Source organism: Oryzias latipes, chromosome 3, assembly GCF_002234675.1.
Source record: "Oryzias latipes chromosome 3, ASM223467v1".
Classification (NCBI taxonomy): Eukaryota; Metazoa; Chordata; class Actinopteri; order Beloniformes; family Adrianichthyidae; genus Oryzias; species Oryzias latipes.
The window spans coordinates 20,267,547-20,289,117 of NC_019861.2; the positions used below are offsets into that span (position 1 = coordinate 20,267,547).

At 34.9% G+C, this 21,571-nt stretch overlaps 2 protein-coding genes across 10 annotated transcripts in view; both read right to left on the reverse strand.

The window, feature by feature from the left end:
• tead1 (TEA domain transcription factor 1) overlaps positions 1 to 8,175 on the reverse strand; it is a 51,885-nt gene extending 43,710 nt beyond the window's left edge. For 4 of the 8 annotated variants that reach the window (XM_023953467.1, XM_011489176.3, XM_004066996.4 and 1 more), the window contains exons 1-2: positions 7,905 to 8,174; positions 7,312 to 7,450 (exon numbers count right to left, since the gene is read on the reverse strand). The gene's annotated coding sequence lies outside the window, so the exon portion shown is untranslated. Of the gene's footprint in view, positions 1 to 7,311; positions 7,451 to 7,904 lie in introns of those variants that run through there. The other 4 variants (XM_023953466.1, XM_023953468.1, XM_020714013.2 and 1 more) reach the window with 2 other exon arrangements.
• Positions 8,176 to 16,722: 8,547 nt separating this feature from the next.
• The window catches only part of mical2 (microtubule associated monooxygenase, calponin and LIM domain containing 2), a 35,907-nt gene continuing 31,058 nt past the window's right edge, over positions 16,723 to 21,571 (reverse strand). The window contains exon 24 of one of the 2 annotated variants that reach the window (XM_023953473.1): positions 16,723 to 18,026. The gene's annotated coding sequence lies outside the window, so the exon portion shown is untranslated. Of the gene's footprint in view, positions 20,244 to 21,571 lie in introns of both variants that reach the window. The other variant, XM_023953472.1, reaches the window with a different exon arrangement.

Consider the following 21,571-nt stretch of genomic DNA (forward strand, 5'->3'; position numbering starts at 1 on the left):
AATGTAACAATTTATTAGTTTTGGTTGTTTTTGAGAGATTATGGATTACCCTTTTTTTAATCACTTCTTTCCAGATCTGCACTTTGTAGACAGTCCCTTGGCAGACATCTCCCTGCCAGCAACACAGAGAGAGCCATTCTTGTCTTTTTTTTAAATCTGATCTTTTTTCTTTTGAAATGCCTTTGTAGGTTGTTTGATTGAAGACAAATCTTAAGAAACACTTGCTGTCAGTTTTAAGCATTTATGAAAAATTTAGCCCAAAAGTCTATCTTGCTAACTTTACGGAAGTGTTTTTCTGTGCCTCCTGCCAAACTAGAACCATATTCTGCTACACTTTTTGGCAATAAAGTGTCATGATCTGCTGATGATACACAGACCTCTAGTAGAGTATTTATCTGTAATAACAAGCTTGAAATAGATAGCGGTGTTCAAAATAATATTAAAATCAATATCCGATCCCTGATTGGGATGCAGCATCCAATTCTGATGGAGTCTGAAAAACAGTGATCAGCCCCCATTTCCAATCACATGTTCGTTTTGGGACATCCCTGCCAGAGAATGCAAATAAGTATCATCTGGTTGGATTTGCTTTCATAGACGGCACTCTTGGAAGTGAACCAATGACTGAAGTGGACTGAATGGCCTGGAATCATCACACAGTTCCAAGCGGAAAAATATATGTGTTGGTATTGAAAATCCAAGATGGTAGAAAAAGCAACAAAAAAAAAAAATCTAATCCTCAGATTACAATGTTTTAATAGATCCTTATACCATTTTCCTACTATAAATTTATTGTTAGATATTCTGTCCAGTTTTTAAATCTTTTTCACTTGCTATGTTCCGTTGGTTTCAGCCTCCGGGCAGATTTGCTTTACTAACATTTCCAGTATGCAAATTTACTCATCTATGCACTTCAGTTATCCATAAAGTGAACGTAAACTCTCCCCCTCAGGGAGGATTGGGTTTACTTTTTTAGTCTGCCCCAGAGATCAGATGATATTCACATTAAACCTGACAATCCAAACTGTCAATGAAGATTCTGAGTCATCCAGGTTACGTTATTGCAGCATCCTGTCCTTGAAGAACTGAATCCTGGGACTATTTGAACCAACAGTCCTTGGTAGAAATCAAACTTGTTGGTGTGAATTCACCCTTAAACATACAACCCTTCAGTTCTCCCAAAAGCTGTTTGTTTAAAAGACAATAATTAATCAAGAAAGGTCTGGTCAGCTAAAATGCTGGTATCCAGCTTTGTGAGAATCAGACACTACATTCATTCTCCAAGTCCCATTTTGACCTATTGCTGGAAACTTGATTCTCTTCAGAGTACATACTCAAAAACAAAAGGACTACAAATATTTTCCGTGTTTATTCAGCTACAATTTAGTAGATTTGGTAATAAATAAATAGTTTTTTAAATGCTCGATATTTCAATGTTTAAAGCTCACATCCTCCTTTATCTATACTTCCCTTAAAAGCAGGACAGAGAGTGGAAAGAGTCCACTCTCCCCATTCGCCTCAGTCGTTAAAACACTACAGTGACCATTCACAAAAGGTCTTCTGAGAATTTAGTAGTGACTGGGGAATATGGTGCCAGAGAGACTAAGTAATCTACAGCAGAATACAGACCACAAATTATATGTATTCGGTAAAAAAAAAAAAAAACGATAGGAAAAAAAAAAGAAATGACTGCTTCTCTCCATGAGTTTCTTTTCTTCTAGTGAGAGGCTGAGCTTCACTAATGTTTGTAGTCTCTGCACAGAGAAAGGAAGTTGTTGAAGCCCAGATTTCCTGCCTTTTCTCCCCCCTTTTTTGTGGTCAGGACTAAAAATGTTTATAGTGGTTTCAAAAACTGAGCCATGACATGATTAATGGACTATATATTGCTTTTTTTTCCCCGTCCATGACCGAGAGCTGGCTCATTTATTTGTCTTCTTTTTCCAAATAAAAATAAAAGGAAAAGGAAATATCAGCATGCAGAAACTTATATGAAGTGCTCTGCATTCATAATGAGTGGTTAGGATAATGGAGTAGAAATGTTCCTTTCTGCAGGAGACGATCAGGGTTGCCATATGGTAAACATTGTAGGGGTGTAATGTAAAGTGCTGTGACTTCACGGTCAGGGAAGCTTAATCAGTCTTTGTTTCATTTAAAACCAAACGAGCCCAAGTTATTCATTACAACTGGGAAAATCAATGTTTGCTTCTTCAGCAAAACGAAAGCATATTTTAACTCGGGCCTAAAAAGTAGGGAAAAAAACCTGTTGGAGGAACTAAGGAGGCTCCAGGTCCAAAGTACATTCAGTAGCTGCCAGTCATTTTATGACTACAGTGCTCAAGCAGATTTGCTTAGGTGACGTCAGTGGCTTTGAGCCAGGTTCCTTGTGTTGGTCACACTTCTCCTATGGGCATAACTCAAGCTGAGCAGAGATGACTACTATAAGATTACATTTTTAACAAGATCAGTTTTTACCTCAGGGCCTTTTTTTGACGCAAGTTTCCTCCTGATCCATCACATCCGACTGCGTAATGAATGAATCTGTGTCACATATTAACCACAGACAGCATCCATTCGGACATTTTTTATTCTATTTAGCCGAACTCACTTGAATTTATTTAGACTAAATCCCAGCTGTCAACAGGTGAGAGGACAGACAGACCATAGACAGGTCACCAATCCATCACAACCAGCTGCACACACTCACTCCTTTATCAACAGAGACACTTAAGAACTGGTCCAATTTTACAACAACTCACATAGAAATGTTTAAAATGATAGATTGTAGTTCTGGACAATAAGTCGCAAATTTATCGTTATCGCAAAATCAAGCAGTGCAATATGCATATCCCAAAAGATGTCGAAAATTGCAATAAATGCAGCTTGAAGTATTTAATCAAATAAATCCATTTATGCATTTGACCAATCAGATGGACGCCTTTTCTGTTAGATACTCGCCTTGTCAGGAGCTGGTGGTGAAGGACCCAAAATGCAGGACACCAGGCTTGGTGACAGAAAAAACATTTAATAAAAAATAAACTAAAACATGACAAAACCCTGGGCGCAACAAACGAGTGACAAAACAGAACAGAGTAGTTGACCTGACACTGAGGAACGGAAAACCAGACTCTTATATACACGGAGGGTGAGTAACTTAATGAAGACCAGGTGTGGATGAACAACCTGAATCTGGTGTGACAGACAGGGCAACTCAGAACACGACCAAAACAACATAAAAACCAAACTAAGCAACAGAACCTTCACACACCTCTTATGTAGACCAGGGTCATTTGGAGGATAATTAAACTTATGTTGACTCTTATTTAAACTAACTGTGGCAGTAAAATGGAAATTATGCTTTTGGTTCATGTAGCGCAAGTAATATCGTCATCACAATATTAATCACTAATATCCCATATCGAAAGTTTTTCTGACAGGTGGGTTCTGTATTATTCTGTCATATTATCCAACCCAAACTTTGAATAATTTCAATTTTTTTCTCAGAAAGGAACAATGACTAAAACAAAAAATACTTTTTTTCTGATTTTGTTTTATTTCAAAGGAACATAACCCTTCATTTATTTAAAAACATGTTTTAAAAATAAAAGTAGAAAAGTACCTATGGTTAAAATAGGTTTTCAATAACTAAATAAAAGAATAGACTTCTACATTTTAAAATATAGTGTCTCAGCCATTACAAATAAAATAGAATAAATAAAATAAAATAAATAAAGTGTTTCTTTCATTTATGCAGACCATACATAATATGTATATACTACTAATACTACTACTACTACTACTACTACTACTACTAATAATAATAATACAAACTGTACATAATATAAAGAGAAGTGTGCAGTACAATACATGACACAAAAAAGATTAAATGTGGTGCAGCGGTAGGGCGGTCGACCCGTGATCTTAAGATTGCAGGTTCAATTCCCACCTTGCACGCCCATGTGTCGAAGTGTCCTTGGGCTAAAAACTGAACCCCACCTTGCCTCTGGTGGAAGGTTGGCACCAGTGTTTGGCAGCGGAGCCGCCACCAGTGTGTGAATGTGTGTGTGTGTGTAAGTGTGTGTGTGTGTGTGTGCGTGTGTGTGTGAACGCGTGTCAGACTGGGTGAACGGGTCTGTGACTGTAAAGCGCTTTGGGCCTTGTAGGTTGAAAAGCGCTAAATAAGTATACGCCATTTAACTCGGATAGAAAAAACAATGCCTTTGTCAAAAGTTTTGTTTTATAAATCATGTTAGAACCATTATACACAAAGTTAAAATGTGGAAAAAGATTTTGGTTTTTCAGACCAACTTTGTCCTCTGACAACCTTTTTATTAGGAAAAAAAAACCTCTCAAGGCCAAAATCCATGTACAGGCCATTACTGATAAAATGATCGATTCTATCAACTTACATAAAACCACATTTTATTTTTAAAACATTGTTAAATGAAAAAGATATGGTAGCTAACTACATGGCAATAAAATGAAATTTAAAAAATATGATTAAAAAAAAAAGAGAAAATCTAGAGTGACAGAGAATTGGCTGCATCTGACGTGTTTCTGTAATATGATCTGTTTGAACCTTTACTAAACCCAATAAATGCATGCATGTAGTTAAAAACAAAACAAGCTTTACAAGGCTGATGATACAATTTCTTCATTCTTTAGACTGAAAGCAATTTCTGTTATGGTGAGGATGTGGATCGTGTAACACTTTTAGCTGAATACTTTTTAAATCTCAGTTATCACATTGATGCTATCTTTATCATCCAGCGTTTACATGCGTACAGTTCACTTGTTGAATTATGGGAATGTCTTTGCTTGTAGTCTGTTTGTAGCATGAGTGCAGAACACATACTGAAAACAATACTTTCCTAAAAAATGAAGACAAAAAGTTATATTTCTGTCACCATGAAGACAAAATGAGACCGTCTCAAAAAGCATATCGCTGGATTAAAAGAATATGGAATATTTATATTTTTCATAAGTTAATGACATAAGAGATGCTATAAAAAAAAGAACACTGTACGCTTTACTAACACCTCTTTATTAGGAGATGAAAATCTCCTGATTTCCTATGAAAAAGCAAAATTTTAGACTCATATATTTATCATTGTTTACTTTAAGGGTTTTTCACTTGGAAACTGCCTGGTTTTAAGGCAATGTAAAAAAAATACATTTACATAAAAATAAAAAAACATTGAGTAATAATTTTAGTTTCATGAACTTTGTATAACACATTTTTGTGAGCAAAGCATGCACTTAAAGTTAAAGAATGTTGCAGAATGGAACACACGAAAACGTACAAGACAACCATTTTTATTAAAATAACACAGCCGCTTTTTTAAGCAGTGCAGTCAATATTTAGAGTTGTTCTGCTTTAAGTTACTAAAGCACTGAATCACTGCTTCTCTAAGCCTAATTATTGTGTCCACAGTTCACCACAAATAAACTCCACTCTCTGTGGTCCTGCCCTCTGACCTCAACACGGCAACATAAAAGGACCAAAACCTCAACAATAAGCCACTATATCAACAAGCACAGCCTTTCTGTTCTAAAATGTATTTGCACCTGCTCTAATACGGACAAATGACCTATAATTTTCACAATATTTCTAAAAAGAAAAAATGCATTTTTTTCACACTATAATCAAAAGATTAAAAATGTAGATGAGTCTTTGTGTTACAAAATGCCAGCTGTGAGTCCGTTTACACAAACTAAAGTCTGTGTGAGGCGATGTCCTTCAAATAAGACTGAGAAAGTCCAAATTTAAATTCTTTAAGTGAGTTAAAGACAATAATCTATAGTCCAATAAGCTAACTGAACATCTTTAAAACCTGATTTACACTGAAATGTAAATGTAAGTCATTTTTTCCTGATCAATTAGTTACCACCTGAAAAATAATATAATATGCAAAGAAACAACTAATGTTCCACTGCAGTTTCCTTCAAAAAATGTTTTAAACATGCAGCAAAGTTTCTCACACCTGTGCTAACCAGCTGCCTTAGTGTACAGAACAAGAGCTGCAGAGCTGCAGCGCAATAACAACTGGATTTATTTAATTCCCACTTTGGGCTAAATTTGATTTTTTTTAAGAGCTGGTCGGTCACCCCTGCAATCTGTCTGATAAACTAAATGAGGTACTTGAAAACTGCATGGCTCACAAGAGACAGACGCACATTAAACAAAGATTTGCTTTATTATTGTACGCTAACCTGCTCATTTATGGAATAGAGGAGATGAAATCCTGCTCTGTGTTCATGACTGGGTCAATAAAGGTCTTATGACCTGTTTGTACAAAAAAAAAACTAAAATGCAGACATTTAGTAAAGTGACACCTCAGACTCATAACCTTTGGTGCTAATTTTAGACTTTTGTTTTATAATCCCTCATATATTTGTACAGTTCTGTATATCAACAACAGATTAGGCAGCAGTTTGCTGATTAGTCTTCTAGTTTATACCTTTAAGAACAGGAAAAAGGAAAAGCTGGGAATTCTATAGACATTTTTTTAAACAAACACTTATTGTGTCAACCAGCAATCTAATTTATATATCTATATTGTCATATATATCTACCAAAATGTTTCCTTTAGTTCACCCTTTCAACTCCAGTTTTTACTGATAGGAAAATAAAAGAAAAACTTGCTGGAATGTTTTTTTACATGTTTTCTGATTAGTTTCTATTGAGCGCCAAGGGTGTTTTACTATAAATGTAACATTTTAGAGACCTTTTTTTTCTAAAAATAAAACATAAAAAATAAGCTGAGTGTGAATCAAACTCATTAAGGAACATAAACAGATGAAAGCTATTTTTCAAACCATCCTTTGCAACAGAAAAACAGACAAGAATTGTGGCACACAGGAGTTAGTTTGTTCTCCAGTTTTAGCTGAGCAGGCATTTCCCAAATCACAAGCAGGAAAGGGACAACAATGAGGGGAACCCCAAATAAAACCCAGCTCTACCAAACAGTTCGTTTACATAAAACGGCATAACACTACTTACAAATCCGGATATTGAAATATATATATAAGTAGTAGAGCGAATTGTCCACAGCTAAAGACAATGAATGTGGATTCAATTCGGTAAAGTGTCTTTATTTTTTATTAGTATGTCTTTTAACTTAACCATACATTTATTTTAGCAAGAATTAAATTTGTTTTTTTGTTTTTTTTTTAAATAATATACCGTCGAAAATTGTAGTTAAAGAGCACTTTGGTTAGTTTAGTTACAGTAACAACATGAAGAGTAGTTCACGTACCGCTGTGGAAAAACCACTAGCAGGAATTCTGAATGATTTTTTTTTTTTTACTTACACGCAGAACTTCGATGGCGATCTGAAAAGTGGCCCGTCAGAAACGTGCCGAAGCAACAAGTCTCCCCTCCGTGTTTCTCCGTTCCACGCAGCTTCGAAAATCCCCCCGTGAAATATCCACCAACTCCCGGCAGAAGCAACTACGGACAGGGAAACAGCAACGTTTTCAGCCGTCATCTTGTCCTAAAAAACTGTCAATTTCGGGCTGTGCGTTTGTTTAGTTCATCCCAAAACCCCACGGAGAGTTTCCTCGCAGCCTGACAGACGGGACGTCTGGGGCTTCCATAAGGGGGGGCGAGCAATCAGGCTTTTTCTCCCACCCCCCCACAAAAAATGTTAAAAATGTCAAAGATTTTCCCAGCGCCGTGTCAAAGCCACGAAGCTACAACAGTGCTGAAAGTGAGCACCCTGTTGCAACAGCGGCCATCTATCCCCGCGGAGGAAACAAACGACCAAACGCTACTTTTCGACACCAAACAACCCCGTTAAGCTAACGTATTAATCCACGCGCACTAGTACTTCCAGAAATATTTACACCCCTTGAACAGAATTTTACACCTACTTTGGATACCTGTAACTGTAATTGAAACTTACCTTATTACTGAAATCTCATGTACAAATGTCCCTCTCTTTTGTTATTGTATTGTTACTGAGTATTTGGAATACTATGTCAAGTTATTCTGGTGTTTCTGGGCCAGCCAGCAAAGGTGTAGGTGAATCGCTTTCGCGCACTGACAGATACGAAGAATGCTCGGAATGAGAGCAGGAATGAAATGAACGCAGGGAGCGAGTTTGCGCCGGGGCGGAGCGAGAGGTGGCGTCATCCCGAGCCCAGCGGCCAGCAGCCAGCCCGGGCAGCAGGCAGCAGAAGCGCAGCGGGGACTGGGAGGGCATTAAACATCCCGGGAGGTGACGCCTTCAGGGACGCGGTGAAACTCCGAATTTAGAGCTTCGCAGTTCCTTCGTTTTGACAAGTATTTTTTATAGAGGGGGAAAAGTGGGAGTTTTGTTAGTAAAAAAAATAAAAAGTTGATCACACTTGTAAAATTATTGTAAAACTACTGTTATGTTAATTTTAACAATTTAATTAAATTAAAGCTCATGGCTTGTATATTTTATTTAATCAGAATCAGAATTACTTAATTGATCCCACACGTGGGAAATTTGTTCTTTACCATAGCCAATGACAGCATTGTAAACATAAGAAGAAAAAAAGAATAAGAATAATATCAAAAAACAAAAAAATATTACATAAATGTAAACTAATATTAGTGCCGTAACAATAAGTAGACTTAATCGATGATCGATTCATAAATGATCCAACCAGATCGATCCTTCTGAGGCAAACTGTTAACCGCATGAAATTGACCAATATCATATAAATTGATTTAAAAATGAAATACATTTTTTACATCAATATTGGAAAAAAATACTATTTAAGGATAATATAAAAACAACAAGTACCATCAGAGTGGACAACACATGTGATGGAGGTAAAAAATGACCGAGCCATCATTCCAGTCCAATGTGTGGAAACACTTTGAATTTTGAAAAGACGTGACCACAGTGTGGCAGAATGTTCTATTAGTGTTCTGTTTGGATTATTTTTGTGAAAAACAACTGTGGGCTGAACTTTATGAAAATAAAATGAGAATTTATTTGCCACTAATTCTTGTTTACTTGTTTGTTTGTTTGTACACATATTTAATTTACACTTGATTATCTTGCAAGAAATACAAGGAATGTGTAAAACGTCCCCTGCACTGTTCAGAACTCATCTCTTAGACACGCTAGTTGAATTTTTGGCTAAAGATGTTCTGGATCTATTTTGTGTCAATGAATCAGATCAAATCGAATCATTCAAAATGAACTACTATTGAGTATCAGCAACCACAAATTATGACACAGATCAAATCATTGTTAAAATGAATTGTCACACCCCTACTGAGTGGCAAGAAAATCATGTCTTTGCATTATGTTTGGTGGTGCCTTATCAAATGTTAAATACGAGTTAATTTGTTAACTTGAAAGTTTGTTCTAAGCTTTTTTATTGTACCTAGTGTGTTTTTTAATATTTGCTTTTATGTTGCGCAAATTTTTCAATTACCCTGGTCTCTTTAGTGTTTTTATCGTTTCTTTTTACATTTTTTCAGACAGTTTTATCTGATACATAAATTAAGTACAAAACAAGCAAATAAGTCAAACTAAAAAAATGTAAAATGAATGTATAAATATATAATTAAGGAAAATGTCTTTAAAAAAGAATAAGAAAAATGTAAGCAAACTGTGAAGAATTTCAGTTTTTCTTATTATTTTATTCTTACACAGTGATCCTTAAATAGTCTCAGGCCTTTTAACCTAAAACTAAGTTACTTTGATCACATTAAGTTGAAAAAAACTAGATTAGCTGGATTGAGATGAAATGTTTTTGACTGAATATTAATTAAGTTAAATGATGAATAATACATTAATTAACACTGTGGTTGTTTTTAATGATCTTTTCCAACTAAGTGATTTCCACTACATTTAATAAACTCTGCATTTAGAGATATTTTCATAATGACAACCATCCGATTTGCACTGTTACAAATGAATGAGTCATCATAGGACCACGGCAGAATGAAAAATTGATGCACATTTTATTTTAATTTCCCTAATAGATGGCTTGCAAAAGGTATTTACATTTGTTTGCCTATACGCACACACACACACACACACACACACACACACAAACATATATATATATATATATATATATATATATATATATATATATATATATATATATATATATATATATATATATATATATATATATATATATATATATATATATATATATATATATATATATATATATATATAATTGCAGATTAGGAAATAGAAGATATAATGTCTAAAAACCACCCAACCAACTGCCATGTACCGGTATGTGTGTAATTATAAAGGAAAAGTCAAACAGCTGTTTAACTCAATAGCACATTTCATTATAAAAGCACCTGTGAAAACACCCATGGACACATGAGATCAAGACAGCCTTAAAAACAAGCAATTGCAATGTAAAAAACATGCACATTGTGGAAAGACATTGGGGAAAGAGTTACAGAAAAGCTGTTCTAAACTGATGAATTTTGGGACTTTAACTGAAAGAAAGGGAATCCATGTTTTTGAGATTTGGGAGGCAAAAAGACAGAAAGCTCTGCACTGTGCTCTTGTATCTTGCAAGTCATCTGTCACTTTCCCTTAGGACACACACTCCCTCCATAATCACATATTTGGTTCATTCTTGACCACTCGGGCCTATGGTAGCTCACAGAGAACAAAAAAAAAAAAAAGAATCTATTGACTTTACAGGACTAGTAAATCTTTAGTCATGTGAGAAGAAGAAAAAATAGCAAGATGTTTAAATAATATATTCATCATATGACTTACACAAAAGTATACTTTCCAGAACTTTTTTTTGTTCGAGAGATGATGAAACAGAACCCCACTGGTCACACTTACAAATATGCCTTTAAACGCTGATGGAGAGAAAGTACAAAGATAACAGCAGAGTCTTGTCTGAACAAGTCATCCATTAGCGGGCTGTGTTTTGACACCAGTCCCTCAAAGAAAGGGCTGTATGAAGATGGACGACTGCTCCTCTGAGGACATCCATCAACACCTTTTAACATGTGTCTGTGCACGTTTGGCTGGGAAAGGCAGAGGCACAGCGAGGTGTATGCTTTTTAAAAGGGGCAGTTTTCATGCTTTGTGCTTCATCATCTGATTCTTTACTGCCCATTTAACTAAGCAATGACTGAGTTTTTAAGCAAATACTATCATTTTACTTAAAACAACAAATGGTAACCATCAAAATTTTTCAACGTGACAAGCATTTCACATTTGATTGAAGAAGACTTGATATCATAGGAGCTAGATCTGTCCTTTGACTTTTCTGTATTTATTTTATTTTTATTTCATATTTTTACCACAAGAGAAATCTTCATGCATGGAAACAAGACAACCCTGAGGACATGGCTACATCTATATTAGAAATTCTTGTGGGTCAGAACTCAGAAAGTATTTCAGAAAGAGAGAAGACCAGTCTTTGTGTGCTCCAAAACAACTTTGTGCAGTGCAGCTCTCCTGTTGCGTAACAGGGCGTGACCACTGAAGATCATGTAGTTCAGGTGGCAAACAAGACAAGGCAGCACACAATGAAAGCAAGAACCCCACCTTTCTGTGTTAAGGATTGGAGATAAAAATACACAATTCTCTAAGTATTTTACTGTGTGTAGCTTTACTTTTTCTGGTTTGGATCAGCTAAATGGCGAATGTTCTGGTAATAATTCACCCGCTTGTACTAGTGTGTTCTCCGCCTTTGCCTGTAAGTGACTCCAGCAACCCCTGTGACTCTGCACAGGACTGAACGGCACAAGAAGATGGATGAATTCACCTGTACGTTGTTTACTTGAAAATGCAGTAAAAGCACATTTTGGACCATAGAAAGAAAAGTTTGAGAGGTTTCAGCTACAAACTTTTAGCATTGTGATATGTGCTAAGGGTTAGATTGTTTGTAGCAAAACAAGCTTTCCAAGACATGATCAGGATGAGATTTCTTTTTTTAGTCATAGAATATGTAGGTGTACCAAATCATGTGCAATCTTTAATATCTCAGGATGTGTAGAAGAGCAATAATGTTTATGTGCAGTACATGTCCAAAAATATTTTTACTTACATTTATTTTTTGCTGTTCACAAGTTTTCCCCTCTTTATATTTATATCTCATTCTAGTTTCAATCTTGACTTTGATAATTCTTTAAACAGCTGGATAGCACTGAGATTTTTGTTGTGTGTCACAAGCTTCTTGTGCAACAATGACAATAGAAGGATTTCTGATTTCTGGTTTGTGGATGAGCCAAGTGCAGCACATCACATAGATTATGAGAGAAAGCATCAATAAACTTAATAAACTATCATCTAAAAACGTAAACATTACAAAACATGAGACACGCAATGGCAAACATGTATTTTAACAACAAAACATATTTGCTACACTGAGTGGCTTTGACAAAGAGAAAGCAGGGTGAGGAGCAGAACCGAAAGGATAGAACATTTCATTTATTTAAAAGAACAGTGATTATTGAAGAAGAGTAAGAGTGTGTTCAAAATGCATCTAGTACTTAAAGTACATATGAGTGTTAAACAACTTTTCCAATAAAAAATGCAATTCAATATGGATTTATCAAGTCTTAAAAATGTTGCTGTGGATCTACTGAAAAAAATATATTATTACTCAGACACTGCCTCAATATTTGTATTTTGAGTGCTATTGTTTTGTTTCTGCATCTTGACAGAAAAAATGGATTTTGATGTTTGCATCTAACTTGTGCTTCCACTTATCTAAGTTGTATTCAACACTGAATTCATATCATCAGAAGAGTCTCATTAAAGCCATTGTGGAAAAAATATCCCAACAAAATAATCATTAAATGCTTCAGAAAGCACCAAACTATAGTTCTTCCACCGTAGTGCTCATTGGTGTTATTCAATGTGATAAGAGCAACATGCACTGTGGCGTGGCTTCAAATTGGCCTGCTCTTCTGTCTCATACACCTCAGATCTGCCCTGCTGTTGACACCGCCTGGCCTGTTTCAGGCTGGTCTGCAGCCTCCCTTAATCAGATAGGCGCGTGAGGCCAGGTGCTCTCCTGGCTCTCCACTTTGACTCCTGGCTCTCCACTTTACTCAGTCTGCTACACAGATTCATTTTATTCAGAGATTAGAGAGGAGAGTAAAGGCCATTCACTTGTTAAATGAAAGGGTGGGCTGAAACCCACTTTGCAAACATAGAGCTTCCACACATTTTATAATCTGGATTTGTGTCAGACAAACATTTTAGATTGAAATGCATTTTTACAAATGCATACATGCCTATTTCTCAATTTTGAATATTTTTTCAAAAACAAATTAAAACAATTTCTTAGGCTTTTGTGTAATAATTTATGACTGATTTTTTTTCTCATAATGCTAATGCTAGGTTTTATGATATTCATGAATTAAAACAAAAGACACGTAAAATATAAGTAACCTAAGTGTGTTTATTAAAATGGAATATTGGTTTCACTTTGTATAATGCAAAAAATAAGTCTAAATAAATGATCTAAAATAGGACTTATTTATAAATAAAAGCCGTGGAAAAATACTTACAGTTTTCTAACTTGAAAACAGTAGAAATGCAATAAACAAAACTGACCACACGGCACTGAAATACAGTGGAAATGAGTTTCCATGGAGACACAGCATCACCCTTTTTGTCTGCAATATTGTTTTCATGTTAAAAGTCTTATTGCTGTACCTGTAAGTACCAAAATCAGAACAAATATTTAGAGAAAAAGCATGTTAATTTGCCTTATACATCCACTGTACCAACTCTATCAATGCATGTAATGCTTTATTTGTACACACAACAAGTCAAATATAAAAAAATTTTACAAATAAGCCAGAATTGACATCCAACTATTAAAAACTATTAAAGTAGCTAATGCAGGGTCAGTAGTGCATGCTTGCATCAAATTTAAGGCAGCAAAATGCCTTAAATCTTTCTTCATAACCCTTTCTATTTTACATAACCTCATTATAATACTTGGGGACTTTAAAAAAATATATAATTTGGAAATCATGGCCACACAGCTTAGGTTACTATGGTGATCCCCAATAATAAAAAATGAGTTAGTGCTGATTTATCTCTAATTGAACATTTTTTTAATTGCAACATTGTCTGGTCCCAGAATCCTACTTCAGCTGCATCACCACGGTAACCTTTAGCTAGCAATTTTATTATTTCAGTGGTCCAGACTTCGCTAACAAGTGGCAGTATGTTGAAGCCAGTTTGGTCATGTGTTTAAGGTTGTACTGCTTAGATTTTCAGCATAACATTTTCCATGTTAAAAATACAGCTTTTAAAATGATTTTTGTGTCCTAGTTTGATGTGCTGCTTAAAGGGGTTTTGTGCAGGTCATTCTTGTCCTTTCTAGCATTTGTTATAATGAGTAACCATGACAACAGGAAAGTTATTTAAATGTGCCAGGAGCAGGCAGAGCTTTCCAAACCTCAAGTGCTGCTCAAAAAAGAAAAAAAAATCAAAGTCCAGGTTAAACAAGTGAAATGCAGAGATGGAGACTTAGAAGTAAGAAATTTTAATCTGACTTATGAGGCTTGACTTGCGACTCGGCTTGAATTTTAGGTTTTAGAAAGGTTAATTGGGTGCATTTGATTCTAACAGATTGAGTTTTTGGCAAAATTGTTCAAACTTTCATCTCTATCCATCAAATGGACATATTCGACTTGTATAGAGAAAAACCTAATTAAATCAAATGTAACAAACACAATTTGCATATTTAAATTGTTTTGCATGTTGCTGCATTTTACACACTAACCTCTGGAGGTAGGTGAGTTACAGTATGTTTACTAAGTTACATTTACTTTTCTTTTTGTGAAAACAACTTCTAAGAGTAATTAACAGCATCATGCTTTGACTTTTACTTCAATTAGTTGACGATTAAAAAGAAGCGTTGTCGTCAAGCTAAAATACATCTGTTTGTTTCATTCATCAAATCCGTACAATTAATGAACAACAGTTAAAAAATTGATGTCTCTACTTTACCTTTTGGATCATATGCTAAATTTCAACTGAGTTTTTGTTTGTGCAATATCTTTAACTTTGTTGTAAACAGTTCATCACACAAATTACAACAGATGCTGTGTGTTGCACACATGCACATGCACACAACACTATAGTAGCATAGTGGTGTCACATGATGGAATTATGTTCTAAAATCCTCACAAATGCTGCCATCATTTACTATTATCACAGTTTGCATACCACATTGTTACCTACAAATCTCTTTATCTCATTTTCAAGGTTCTGCTAGTGGAAAACAAGCATTAATGGCAGATTGTAGCATAACCACTGTTTAAAATGTGATTATGACCAGATGTTCTTTCAGATTACATCTTGGGCTGTTTTTTTTCTTTTTTTTTTTTCTATGCACCAGCTTTAGGCTTTGCATCTCAAAAACACACGTGATGTTGTCAAATCCCTGCTATCAAGCTATATAAATGAGTAGAGCCAAATTTTGACAAATCAAAATAGAAAATGTTCTTGCAGAAAAAAATTTTTAGTTTCAAAGTACAAAAATAATAATGAGAAAAGTGTTGCTCTTTTTAAGACTATGACATTTTAAAGAGTCTACAAATGTCTTTTTTTTGACATGGGAAGAGGGGTAAAAGTGGTGGTGAACAGAAGAGATTTCTGCTAAATTTTCTCCTGAAGCACTGGCACAAATCGATAACAAACACATACAAGTTCTCAAACCTTGAAAGACTCTAACTGCTCTTCCCCTTTTTCAGCCTCACCAAGCGTTCTTTTCTGAGGGTGTTTTTCTTAACTGCTCCCTGAACTGCTGTTGTCCTATAAAAAGGCCAGGCAGGACTATCGTCTTAGTATGTGCAGAGAGGCTTATTTGATATGAATACAGTAGTATATAAAGGCAGAAACTGGAGAGTAATTACATCTAATAGCTGAAAAGGATTCTGTTCAAGACACCTTAGTGTATGATGTTTGATTACAGGTGATTATTTTCTGCTTTTTGGTTGAAGAATAAAAAAAAAAAACCACAGCACCCAGATCCTGCACTTTACTGATGATAGTGGTTCGGAACAATAGGCCATTGAAGTGCAATGCCACTATCCCAGTTTAAATGTCAGAGGATGAAGCTGGCAAGACAACCAAGGCTCAATTTGAAGAAGTATTCCCAACCAAAGCCAAGAGCTTCTGCTGAACAGGAACCACCCAAGGACTCAATAAACGATATACTTGTAAAAAGAACAATGAATTTTGATGGTAAAAATAATGTTATTCTCATTTCATGTCCAACTCTACCCACAAATCTTATTTTTGATTCAGATCAGAGATGTGAAAAACAAACAGGACCCTTGTAAAATATGTCAGTTATAGACAATGCAAGAAAGCATTTTGAAATACAAACTTTACGGGCATAACACATTTAAAATACACCAACTGAAACCTAATAATAAAATAAATGATCAACACAGACTATGTAAGTTTTTACTTTTCCCAATATATTTGACTTTGTGTAATGAAGTGAAATGATTCCAAAGATATAGATTTCTGCTAGAAATGGTGGAAAAACTGTTTGGCTTTAGGTTATGAGACTCTACGTATATTCATTTGATAACACAGTGTTTTCATCACCTTCGTATTCTCCAACAAGTTGTAAATGTCAAAAAACAGGTAGAAAAAAGCTCCAAATCGAATTTGAATGTAGTTTAATTGTATGTCTGAGTTTAACCATTTTATATAAAGTTATCCTTTAAAAAATTAAACAAGAAAGACAAGACAAGAGAGCTCAGGATTTAGAGTTTATTTGCCGGTTATGTCCAAAACAGTAAATATTTTTGATCAAGGAATATTGATACGAAGAACAGCAAAAGTGACATGAAAAACTTGCTTTTAAGATAAAAGCAGAAACTTTTGACAGGAAAGTTAGAATCAAAGGATTTCACTCAGAATTGCAAATTGTTGAGGAGTACAATAAATAATGATCAATAAATGTGTTTTATGCTCATCTGTAGGCAACATAACAAAGTTAGATCTGAAAAATCAGATACATTTTTTCCCTCTCAGATGTAATGAAAAATATCTTAATTTATATCTTTGTCTGTTTTAGGATCACCATGGTAACACATTAGCTGCAGTGGGCATGGATCATTCCAGCAGCGTGTCGGTGTGCCGACTAGATATGTCGTTTTTTAACTAAGACATGTTTCCATCGGAGCTGGAGCTTTTCTGTTGAAGTTTGAGCGTTCTTACTCAGCAGTTTAAATTTCTTGATTTCTCCTGAAAGCTTAAACAGGGCAGAATGATACTAACCTGACAGTGAATCTCTGCAGGCATGTTTGACTGTGAGCATCTGACATCTGACCTGTTTCTCTCTGGATGACAGGTTCAGCCTCCCTCCTGACAGCTCAAAACATAGTGGACAAAGCGGGTAAAGAAAATGAAAGACTACATATTTACTAAAACACGCTGAGTTAAAAATGAGGGGAAAAAAACATCTAGAGGGACGTCTAAAGAATGTCGTAATTAGTTGACGCAATTCAAAGAATCTCCAGAATGCCGTGTGATTTATTTTTTAACTGAGTGCAGAAATAACTTTACATGAAAGAAAAATAAACTTTATTCTCTTTTTACTTTCCAGACTGCGAATTTATGTGTATATGGAATTCAATTAAAGTAATAATTGCGAACATTTTTCATTTAAATTGTTTTCTGTTTGTCTGTTTCAGGTTCATTTAAGAGTCGTGTTTTCATTCAGTTGGAAAACTGTTTTTTATTTTTTTATTTGACCAGGTTAAGTGAAGCTGTTTACTTTGCATGTCGGCCGGTCTGTTTAATAAGTTAACACAATAAAACACACCTTAACATATGAATTTGTTTAAGCTTGTTTTATTATTCCAAACCAGCTTCCATTACATTGATGTTTTTTCTTTCAGTTTTTGTTTTTTATTAAATAGAAGAAAAAAATCACGTTTTGGGATTCAGTTTAAATGAGATATTCTCTTTCTTGAGCATTTGCCATTTTTGTCAACCTCAGCCTGAGCTGTAGGATTACAGAGCTGGGAGATGATCAGCTGTCTTCCCTCTTGTAGCCTAAAAATAAAAAAATCACATTTATTTAGGTTTAGCTATTTTCATCAGGTTTTATGCCTGTGAGCAGCTCAGGAGAGACGCATCCAGAGGTTCATTAAGCATTATCGTCATCTATAAATTTAACAATAAATGTTATACTGATCAACATATATTAAATTAATGTATTTATTATGTTCATACATGAGTATGAAGAATGACTTAAGAAGAGCAATACACTTTCAGCTTGAAAATATCCCTGTTTTGTCCTGATTGTGGCTGTCACTCGACTGAAACACAATCATTTTAGAGAAATGTTTGAATCTTAGGTATTATTGGGAATTATAGGGGGATAAAAGACCACAAACCTTAGCACAAACAAAAGATTTATGAATCTTTGCAATCTCAGCCTTTGGATTGTATCTACTTGGATATAAAAGAAATTAGTCTGTAGATCCCCGGAGTCCTAACAACAATACCCAATGTGAACCTGTCGTGCCCTCTGATTAAAGATGTTCCCATATACAGTTTTTTTTTCTCATTTTCTAATCATGATGTGTTTTATAAAGCATACTAGCAAAAAAGGGTATGTACAGTTTCAGAGATTTATATATACTATAAAATTTAGTTTAAAATATAAATTATTTCACCACAGGACTTTTTGATGACTGCTTAATAGACATGAAAAGTTAAACTAAATAGTCCATAAATACATTTTGGAATTAAAGGATATTTACATATTTTAACCATTTTATTCTGGTTTGCTTGTTCCACTGCAGCAGGTTTTTAAAGTTATTGTTTTTTACACAAAAAGATAGATTCTAAGTCTCTTTTTTTCTACCTGATATTTTTCTGTTGCTTTAAGTAAAATGTAATGTTTACTCTGCCGTTCTGATTTGTGTCTCCCCCTCCCTCTGGAGCTTTGTGTCTAATGGTTCGAAATGATGATTTTTGTATATCAGCAAAAATAATGGATTTGTATTTTTAGATTCATCTCTTCCTAAATTTTCTGTGTTTTTTTCATCAACTTTAACAGCATCTGTAATTTCAATGCAATTTCAGGCTGTGATTGCTCCATGTAATCGTTGCTGCTGCTGTTTTTCATGAGGCTCTTTATGCATTTAGGAAAATGTGATTCCATTTAGAAAAAAGGAATGGAAACATCTTCACCGCTCAGTAGACACATACATTTAAACATATATGTATAGGAGAGAGACAGAACAGAATCTAGTGCTAAAATACTTAATAAAGAATTAAGGAACTCTCAAATTACATGGGTAAAAAATATAATTTCTCTACTTTATGAGAGTTTGTGTCCTCACTAGACAGAGAGAAGCCGGACACATATCTTTATCATGTCTAAAAAACAAGTTAATTAGCAAACATGACAACATTTATACATGTCTATATGTATACATTTATACAGAAATTTATAATTTATTATGGAAATGTGACTGTAAGGGATAATGTTTTTTTTCTGCTTTTTATTCTTGTTGATTGTCAAAATTTACATCTTTTTGCGATATGAAGACGAAACAGTTGAATACATTGCAGCAGTAAAGCTTACTTTTGTTTTTTCTGAAGACCATCTTCTATTAATAACAAAAAAAGGAATAAAATACTGCAGTTAAGCATTTGTCCATTACATTAATTAAACATAGGCTATCTGGAGATCAGTAAAATATTATTTTTCAGTGATGCTCTTGAGTCCTTTTTAACTACTTTTAATCACATACAAGTATTTTTTTGCAATAAAAGTAGATGTAAATTTCCTTTAGCAAAGACATTAACACTGGCATCACTCAATGTCTTAAATACAATTGATGTGGATTGCAACTGGCATTCCAATAAGCAATGCTGGTTTATCTCCAAACATTTCAAGTTACAAAAAAATATCAGACCTCTTGTGTGAAATTTGTTCTTCTTCCCTTTGGACCCTCCCCTCTGGGGAATGATGGGCTACAGACACCTACTCAGACAGGGACCCTTGATGCTTGAGGAGCAGGGAGGCATTAGATCCTAATTTTAGGGTCTTTGAGATGACACAGTTTTATATTTTAACTCACAAGCTTACAGTCTCAGGGTGGACACTCTACCACGAGGCCGCTGAGCCAGTCCCTTTACGTTTCAAACTGTAAAATAACGCACAAGGTTCAATAGGGGTCTCCAGGTGGGTATACCCTCATCTTTTTATTGAGGACAGACGCAACTCTCCAGCCGGTTTAAGTTTACTTGGCCAGTCTGTACAAGAAGAGATGAAGGAAATAGAAAATAAATGGTAATAAGAAAACAGATCTAGATCTAGATTTTTCTTTACATTATAAGGCACTTCTACATATTTATCCCAAGGAACTGCAGTCTCTGTGAAATACAATGATACATCATGTTAAAATCTACAGTACTTTCTCTCTGGAGTAAACTGTGTTTCGATGCCCCCTTTTTTCCGCTTGTCTACATTGTGTATCGTCCTGTATTCCTTCCATTGGTGCTGGTTTTCATATCCTTTTTGGGATGTTGATGTCCTGCAAACTTTGGTTGCTTGTTGCTGGATTTTACCCAAATTACCTGCATACGTTTACAAGAAATCTGCCTCAATTCAGTCTTTTTCCTCCCTTGGCATACTTTTCTGAGGTCGCCTTCCTCCATCCACAAAGACACATCTGTACCTGCCTTACTCTATGTTTGTCTTGTCAGAGATGACCACTTCTATTAGTTTTATTAGGGTGTAACCCTTGTGCTATCCTAGGCACTTTAACGTTGGGAGTTGGGTCATCTAAACCCACTAAACAGTGCTCTGAACCTTTTTTCTTCAATGATTTGTGATCTTCACTGGTGTCCATGGATTACATGAAATCTTTCCACCTTTATCCACCTTTGTCATGGTAGGAAGAACACCTCAATGCAAGGGTGGGGTCATCTAAGATAGCACAAGGGTTAATATGAGATCTTTAAGGGTTAAATTTAATGTTTCAACATTTCTTTACACTTGTGTCTTTTAAAAATAATTAACACGTCTTTATTCTGCAGACAAAATAACAATATTGCAAAAATATTAGGAATTTTACTTTTATTTGAAAGAATGCACACATAAATTGAATGTATCACCATAACACATTAACAAGTTATCCTCTAAGGCGTTTTTCATTAAAATGTTATCCAAAATTAATTTTAACAAATCTGAACGCATACTTAAACCCCCAGCAGCAATGCTGCAACACATCTTTGTCAGTCTTAAAATTAATTGAAAACTTAATCTAAAACTTGGGAAACAAAATCTGTTATGAAAGGCTTTTGCCACTCTGCCATGGAGTATGTCTAAGTAATTTTTGGAATTCGTTTAAAGCAAAATTCAGAAAGGCAAACTTTATCATGGTTGATGAATTCTCATTTTTTTCAACAAATTGGTTGAAAACGGGGATAAAAAATAGCGGTGATGAAGGCATTCTGTTTGGAAACTAAACAGAGTCAAGGACTTGCAGAACAGAGAGGCCCGACCCTTCAAGCTGTTGGAGCATTCCAGAACAGAGTTCAGCACAATGCGAGATGACTTTTCGAGCGTTTTACTTTGT